This window comes from Panicum hallii, chromosome 4 (genome assembly GCF_002211085.1).
Source record: "Panicum hallii strain FIL2 chromosome 4, PHallii_v3.1, whole genome shotgun sequence".
In the NCBI taxonomy this organism is placed as follows: domain Eukaryota; kingdom Viridiplantae; phylum Streptophyta; class Magnoliopsida; order Poales; family Poaceae; genus Panicum; species Panicum hallii.
Genome location: NC_038045.1, coordinates 16,349,256 through 16,357,722, shown reverse-complemented (window position 1 = coordinate 16,357,722; position 8,467 = coordinate 16,349,256).

Sequence of the window (8,467 nt, the reverse complement as noted above, 5' to 3'; positions counted from 1 at the left end):
ATCAAGAACAAATATCTATTACCCAGAATAGATGATCTGCTTGACCAGTTGAGAAAGGTCAGATTCTTCAGCAAGATAGATCTAAGGTCCGGGTACCATCAGATGAAGATTCGGGAATGCGATATTCCGAAGACAGCATTTGTGAACAAATATGGCCAATACGAGTTCAACACGGTATCCTTCGAACTAACCAATGCACCCGCCTACTTCATGAACATGATGAACAAGGTGTTCATGGAAGAATTCAACAAGTTTGTCATAGTTTTCATCGATGACATCTTGATCTACTCCGAATCTGCCGAGGAACACGCTGAGCACCTGAGGGTTGTGCTCGAGAGGTTGAGGCAGAACCAGTTGTATGCCAAGTTCAGTAAGTGTGAGTTATGCCTAGAGAAGGTTGCCTTCCTAGGCCATGTGTTGACTACAGATGGTATTGCCGTAGATCCCAAGAAGATCGAAGCAATGTCAGAATGGCAGCAGCCGAAGAATGTTACCGATATCCGGAGCTTCCCGGGTTTAGCAAGATATCATAGACAGTTCATCGAGAATTTCTCCAAGATTGCCAAGCTAATGACCGAGCTACTCAAGAACAACGTACCGTTAATTTGGTCACCCAAGTGTGAAGCCAGCTTTCAAGAGCTCAAATCCCGACTCACTACTACCCCTGTCCTCACTCTTCCAGACATCCGGAAAGACTTCGTAGTCTACTGCGGTGCTTGTCGTCAAAGCCTCGATTGTGTGCTGATGCAAGACGGTAGAGTTGTTGCGTATGCCTCACGGCAGTTGAGGAAGTACGAAGAGAACTACCCTACCCACAACCTTGAACTCGCAGCCGTGGTACATGCCTTAAGGATTTGGAGGCATTACCTAATTGGCAACAAGTGCGATATCTATACCGATCACAAGAGTCTGAAGTATTTCTTCACCCAGGCAGAGCTGAATATGAGGCAGAGGAGATGGTTAGAGCTGATCAAGGACTTCAATTTGAACATTCAGTACAATCCTAGCAAGGCCAATGTAGTAGCAGACGCTTTAAGCAGAAAGCACTATTGCAACAATCTAATGGTTCGTGACAAACAACCCGAACTATGCGATGAACTAGAGAGACTGAAATTGGAAATCATAGAGCAAGGGCACCTGAATGCATTGACAGTCAAGTACAACCTGGAAGATCAAATCAGGCAAGGTCAGAAGCAATGCCCAGAACTCTAGAAGCTCAAGCGAGCAATGCGGGATGGAAAAGCGACCGACTACAGAGTCGACGATCGAGGAACCTTATGGCTGAAAGATCACATATGTGTACCCCAGGATCAAGGGATCCGTACCGAGATACTAAGAGAGGCGCATAACTCCAAGTACGCTATACACCCGGGGTGCACGAAGATGTACCAAGACCTGAAGGACCATTTCTGGTGGAACGACATGAGAACGGACATAGCTGAATTCGTGGCTAAGTGTGACATTTTTAGAAGGATCAAGGCTAAACATCAGCGCCCTGCCGGTCTGCTGAAACCACTAGATATTCCCTTGTGGAAGTGGGATGACATTTGTATGGACTTCATAACAAGGTTGCCGCGAACACAGAAGGGCAATGACTCCATATGGGTAATCGTTGATCGCTTGACCAAGGTAGCACACTTCATCCCCGTCAAAACCACCTACACCGTGAGTCAACTGTCAGAACTGTACATGGAAAATATCCTAAAACTACACGGGGCACCAAGAAGCATAGTGTCAGATCGAAGGCCTCAATTCACAGCTAAATTTTGGCAGAGTTTACACAAGTCCTTAAGGACTCAGTTAGATTATAGCACCGCCTTTCACCCCCAGACTGATGGGCAGACTAAGAGAGTGAACCAAATACTCGAGGACTTGTTGAGGGCATGTGTGTTAGCCTACGGGAGTGATTGGGAAAAGAGTTTATCCTATGTAGAGTTCACGTACAACAACAGCCATCAGGCCAATTTGCAGATGTCACCTTTCGAAGCACTTTATGGCAGAAAATGCAGAACACCGCTGATGTGGTCAGAAATAGGGGAGAGATCGTATTTTGGTCCGGACTCAATCGTGGAAGCCGAAGAGAATGTCGCCAAGGTCAGGGAAAACCTGAAGATAGCACAAAGCAGATAGAAGAGCTAGGCCGACAAGAGGAGGAGAGACCTCAAGTTTGACGTCGGAGATCATGTGTACCTAAAAGTGTCACCACTTCAAGGCACCAAGAGATTCCATGTTAATGGGAAGCTAGCTCCCAGGTTTGTTGGACTGTACCCGATCATTCAAAGGATTGGCGAATTGGCATAGAAGTTGAAACTACCAGAAGAACTTGCTGGGATACACCAAGTTTTCCACGTTTCTCAATTATGCAAATGTTTGTGAGTGCCAGATGAGACAATACCGCCAGAGGCACTAGACTTGCAAGAAACACTTGAGTATGTGGAATATCCCATAAAAATACTGGCCCAGGCAGACAAAAAGACTAGGCAGACCTCTATACCGTACTGCAAGGTTTTTTGGAGTAATCACACAGAACGGGAAGCCACATGGGAAAAAGAGTCTCATCTAAAGAAGAAGTACCCGCACCTTTTAGAGGACCAAGTAAACCTCTAATCTCGGGGACGAGATTCTTGTGAGGGGGTTGTCTGTAACATCCTAGGTTTACACCTAGAATGTTAATGATGCAAATTCAATGTAACTTTATTTAAAGCAAGAACTATTGAGATGTTGGTGTGATTATTTGAAGTCTCTTGGATTTAATTACAAATTATCTTGTTTAAATTTGTTGATTGGATTTTACTTGAATTGCTTCCAAATTTGTTTGATCCAATTGAGTGGAATTTGAATTTGAATGGGCCATTGAAATTCAAATTCAAACCCTAATCACCTTAACCACCATGGGCCAAAACCCAACACACACAACCCACCGGCCCACTTACGCACGGCCCAGCCCACGTCCCTCTTTTCTTTTCTCTCCCACCAACACAGCCCTGCAGCCCACAGGCCATGGCCCGGCCCAGCCGGCCGGCCTCACCGCGTCGCGACCCCTCATCTTCCGCCCGGGGCAGCTAACAAGCGGGACCCGCTTGTCAGCTTTCCCTTCCTCCTCTCATCGCCCGCCCCCACAGCTCTCTCGGCCTCGCTCCGCTCGCTCCACCTCGCGACAAGGCGCTCCAACCGCCGCTACCTTTTGCCCGTGCCTTTTCCTCTTTAGCCTGCGCCACACAGCCCCGCTCGCCCACGTCACTGCCAGCCCGCTCGCGCCGCTCCGCTCTACGACGGGAGAGCGCACTCTCCTTTTCCACCTCGCCTTGACCGCCGCGCTCCCTCGCAAAGCCCTAGCCGTGCTGCGCTGCCACGATGCCGCCACGCGTCCCTGCACAGACGCCAAAAACCCCCGGGTAACCGCACCCAAGCCCTAGCTATAAATCCCCCTCGGCCGCCATGAGAAACCCTAGAGCCCTAGGGATCTTCCCCTTCCGCCGCCGCCACACAAGAAGAAGAGAAGAGGGAGGAAGTGGAGGAGGAGAGGAGCGCGAGGAGGAGGAGGACGTCGCCGCCGGACTGCCTTCACCACGCCAGCGCCCGTACGACGACCATGATGAAGCCGCGCGCCTTGCATGGCCCCGACCCGCCTGCACCCGGTCGCCACCGTGTTAGGTCCTTCGCTAGCGAGCCACCGGTGAGCTTTGCCGCTGTTTGCTCCTACCCCCTTGCTGTCGGCGTGATGCCTAGTGCCGCCGATGAACCTTCTTTAGCCCGGCCTTAGGACCCCTCTCCCATACGGCCGGCGTGCCGCTTCTGTGCCGGAACTCGTCGCGCCGCATGTTGCACCTCGCGGCCGCCGTCGCCCTCCATCGTAGTGTCGTGTCGTGGGCCCGGGATGCCGGTGCCCCGCGCACGGCACAGCCACGCCGCGGCCCTAGGAAGCCAGGGCCCGTGTGCATGCGTGCGCACCCGCGCCGTGAGGCTGAGCCATGCCCCGCCTCGCCATGCCGTGCCATGACCCCGCCATGGCTTTACCGTGCACGGCGACCCTGCGACACGGCCGCTACGTCGCGTTCGCGTCGCGGCCAAGCCCTTTGGGCATTTCCTCGAGCACCCACCGGACGCACGCCACATACACTGGCACGCACACAGACGCACGGCCACCCTGAGCCCGAGCCGCACCGGATCAGGCAGCCACACCAGATCCGGTGGGAGACCGACAAGCGGGTCCCGCCTATCGGAGGAAGCCCAGGAGGACTACGAAAAGACACCAGGTTCATGCCCATCTATGATCTGAATACCTATTAGGCATTGCTTGTTAGATATGCTATTGCTATTTGTGTAATTATGTCAAGATGAACCTGCATGGCCTATCTTATTTACCCGTACTCCTTGCAAACCTATCACACTTGTTTACTATACAAAATACCTTGCCGTACCTTGAATATGTATGTGTGAAAATGAATGGATAGTCTTGGTGTGAGTGGGCAAACCTATCATACTACTCAGGAGTTGGTGTTTAGGGTTTTAGCCGGGAGTGGGCAAACCTAACTCGATCATGGATCGAGAGCTTGGGGTGTGTATCTTGGCACACCCTACGGAGTACCTGTGGTAGGTACAACTTTTGGGTTATATGGTTGAGGTGTTGGGGCACCCGTCAAGGGAGCAATCGCGGACCACCATGGTGGAGATGCATATGATGAAGATGCCTGCTTCGGCAGTTAAGGACCGAGTGAGAGTAACTATGACTTGTGGGAATATGTTAAGCGTGCACACCACTTACCCATTATGAGGGTGGGTCCGGTCCGGGGCTAGCAAGCACGGTACCAGGCCGGTAGGAGGATCGAGTATCGGTGTAGGGGAAGGAGGTGCTAACCTCACGTTCCCCGAGACGCATGGGAGGCTTCACAATCCTGGGGTGACCTCTTGTGGGAGGATGCGCCCAAGACCCAGGAAAGCTGGATGGTGCCGTGGCTCCTAGTTCTATTTCAGTAGACCGGTGTTTCGTCTCTTAGTCGGCTAATCTCCAACTAGTGTTGATTCGAGTGGGTCCAGGTGTACAACCCTTGTAGGGTGTAATCTATGCGTATAGCTGCATCCTCGTTCATGGACATCCCTACTCCTCTGTTGCTCTTATTAGTTAGTGTTACTCATGATTTCTACCTCCCTCTAGAATGACTTCCTGCCAGGGGGCAGTTGAGATTCGATGAGAGGGAGTCCTCGCATCGTCTTGGTAGTTTGGAAGGTGTGCATTGACCGGGAGTCTGGAATGCTGGAAGGGCCCGAGTCGGGATTAGAAGAAGATGAGTATACTTATATATGTATGAAGTTGCATGCATAGGAAATCCTAGCTTTACCCCTTGAACTTTGTTATATCCTTAGTATAATCCACTATAAAGCTTGCATTTGGATGGTGACGTGAACCTATCCCATACCTTGGGGATAGCCTAGATCATTTTGACCCGAATGATGATGGTTGGTACGATTGAAGCCCATGCTACACTCGAGTTGCCTATGGAGGAGGTTCCAGAAGATGAAGGACGGCCCGAGGACTAGCTACCGTTTTATGTTTTCTGCTTGAATCGCTCTAGCCGAGAGTCTTCTAATTTATTCCGTACTACCAATCCAATGGATTTATGTAATAATTAAACTCATGTTTGACCTTGAGCAGAGTATGACTATGATATTATGCCTGGAATGAGTTCTGTATGTGATAGCACTTGATCCAGGGACTATCATGATGATACAGGGAGTCGAATTCCTCGATTTGGGAACCCGGTTCGTTTCATATTTTTTTGATTATTAGGACAAAAGAATGATCAAGAAAACACTTGCCTTTCTTTGAGAGAATAGCTGCTTAGAGTCTTCAATTCTTGTTCTTGAAACTATAAATCTTCAAAGATCTTGGATCGCTCCTTCTAACATCACACAAGCATCTGACCCAAGCATACAAGCAAGCGAACAACAAGAACAACTAAGAATAGATACAGCAAACAAAAAGGAAAGCTTTAAAAGAGCGTACAAAAGAATAGGGTTTGCTGCTACGGTTACGAGAATGAAAGAAACGTGGAAAACGGAACTAGGGTTGAAAAGAAACAGCTTTCGGAAGATTTATATTATAAAAGAGAACAAGTAAACTATAAGCTTCATTTATTTTAATTTAGAAAACTAATGTAAAAGATATTCAAAAGAGAATATCCCTAATTATAATTAACTTATGTTATATTTGCATTTACAAAGACGAGGTACAACTTAGTCAAATTTTATACATAATCGTCTATATACAAATTATCCTAATTAAATAATTAATTAGAAAAGAAACCGGTGAGAGCATCTAAATGTCGAACATTGTGGTTCATGTTGGACTAAGCAAATGATAACTAAAACGCATTTAAGTTGATATTAATCAAATTAACATTAATTAAGAAAATCGGAGTAAAGTTCTAATTGGATTTTAATTAGAAAACTAGATGAGAGGACATTAATCAAATTAAATCTATATTTAATTTTGAAAATAGGAATTATGGTACAACAATGCTACAAAACGATAGCTTAGGGTTTTAGAACACCAATGCAAAAAGATCGGGTTGAAACGAATCTAAAACGCGAAAACTACGCATGAAACAAGGTTGCAGGGACCTATACGTAATTAACTATAGACTTTAGGGGCTAGAAGCAAATAATTGCAAGACACAAAAAATAGTGCTTGCAATTTAGGAAAAGTTTAGGGTTAAATCTGAAAAATTCCTCGGTGGGCCTAGATTGAGAAGATGTAATAGATCCAGGGGGTTTTCTGCAATTTTTGCAAGACACAAGAAAGAACAGGAAAATTACATCCTTCTCCAGGGACTGGACTGCAAAACCTAGAGCTCCTCCAAGGCTGGCGTACGGGAGCTTGCTGCTGGCCAAAATTGCAGCGATTCAGACCATGGGAGAGCGGGGGAAGAGAGGGAATAGAGAGAGGACATCAAGGGCGTTCCGATTTGCCTCTTTCCTGCATCGGGGACGGATGAATACGGTCGGATTTTTGGCCAGGAAGAGGAGCGGCGGCTGTCTGGTCATGGTGGCGGCACCTCTATTCCTTCTGGCGGCGGCCTGCAGGGGGGAAAGCGGGTAGGGACGAGGGCGGCGCACAGGGGGGAAGGCGAGGTGCATGGGCTGTAGGTACTCGGGTTGGCGTGGAGGGATGGTGGCGCTGCAGGTCTGGGCGCAAGGCGGCGGCGTCTCTGCTCATCGTCTCCTGGTGGCGGAGGGGTTGCAGTTGTGTAGGAGGAGGAAGGGCAGGGCAGGGGTAACGAGGAGGCCGTCAGGGGGGGCGGTAGGGCTGCAGTAGGAGACACACAAAAGGGCGACGACGCTCCTGGTGGCGCGGCAGCTAGAGGAAGGCGCGGCTGTGCAGCAATGCAAGGGGCAACGGCGGCGCCCGTGGTGGCGCACTGCTGCTGTAGGGGCGGCGCTAGGCGAGACGCAGGCGGCAGGGGTGTGAGGGTAGCGCACGGGGGGCGAGCGGAGCAGGGCACACGCGAGGAGGCGGCTGTGCAGGGGTGCACGCGAAGATGATGCGCGGCAACAGGGACTCGAGGGGAGGCTAGGGGCGGCGATGCAGGGGAGGTCGCAGAGACCTGCGGGGGGGGACAGGGAGGAGGAGATGACGGCGGCTGTGCAGGAGGGAGCACGAGCAGGAGGAGATGCGGGCCTAGGGTTGCGTGCTGGATTTATAGGGGCGCGGAGGCCTGAGGTTTGGCAAGTAGGAGCAAGTAGGGACGAGGAGGCGCATCGGGCTGGGACTCATCCTTGAGTCCAGATTGCCCACGAGAAAGAGATTGGACTGACCAGCGGGCCCCACAAGTTAGCGAGCAAAGTGAGGAAGGAAGAGGTAACGGAAAAAGTTAGCGAGAATGGCCGAGCGAGTTTGGTTATGGGCCGAAACAGGTTCGGGTGAGAGCCAAACATGAAAATGGGTTGATAGCGCTGGTTGAACATGAACAGGTTATTCGAGAGCGTGAAAAGAGAAGGGAGAGATCAGGCCGAGTCGTTGGAGCTGATGGTGATCGAACATCGTCGGAAAAACACTGAAGACGAGCCACGAGGCGTCGTTTTCAAGCATGACTTGATCGGGGGGAAACGGTTAGAGGATCGGGAGCTCGATGGGGCATGTTAAGGATTCAGGGAGGATAAGGTTAAATGGATGTACAACAAAGATACGGCTCGGTCTGACGACAATGAGAATTTTATATCAAAATAGAAATATTTTCCAGAACATGTTTTAAGATTAAAATAAATCTAGAAAAGTCTAGATAAATATTTTAAACCACGAAAGATATATCCAGAAGAATCCCAAAAATTCCGATGAAAACTCGGGAGGTAATTTGGGTCACGAGGAATCCAAATAAAATACTTGGAATTCGAGAGATAGATTTTTAGAACTTTCCAATAAATGGATTTAGCTCTTCGGAAAAAGAGAATAATCGCCAAAAAAATCTGG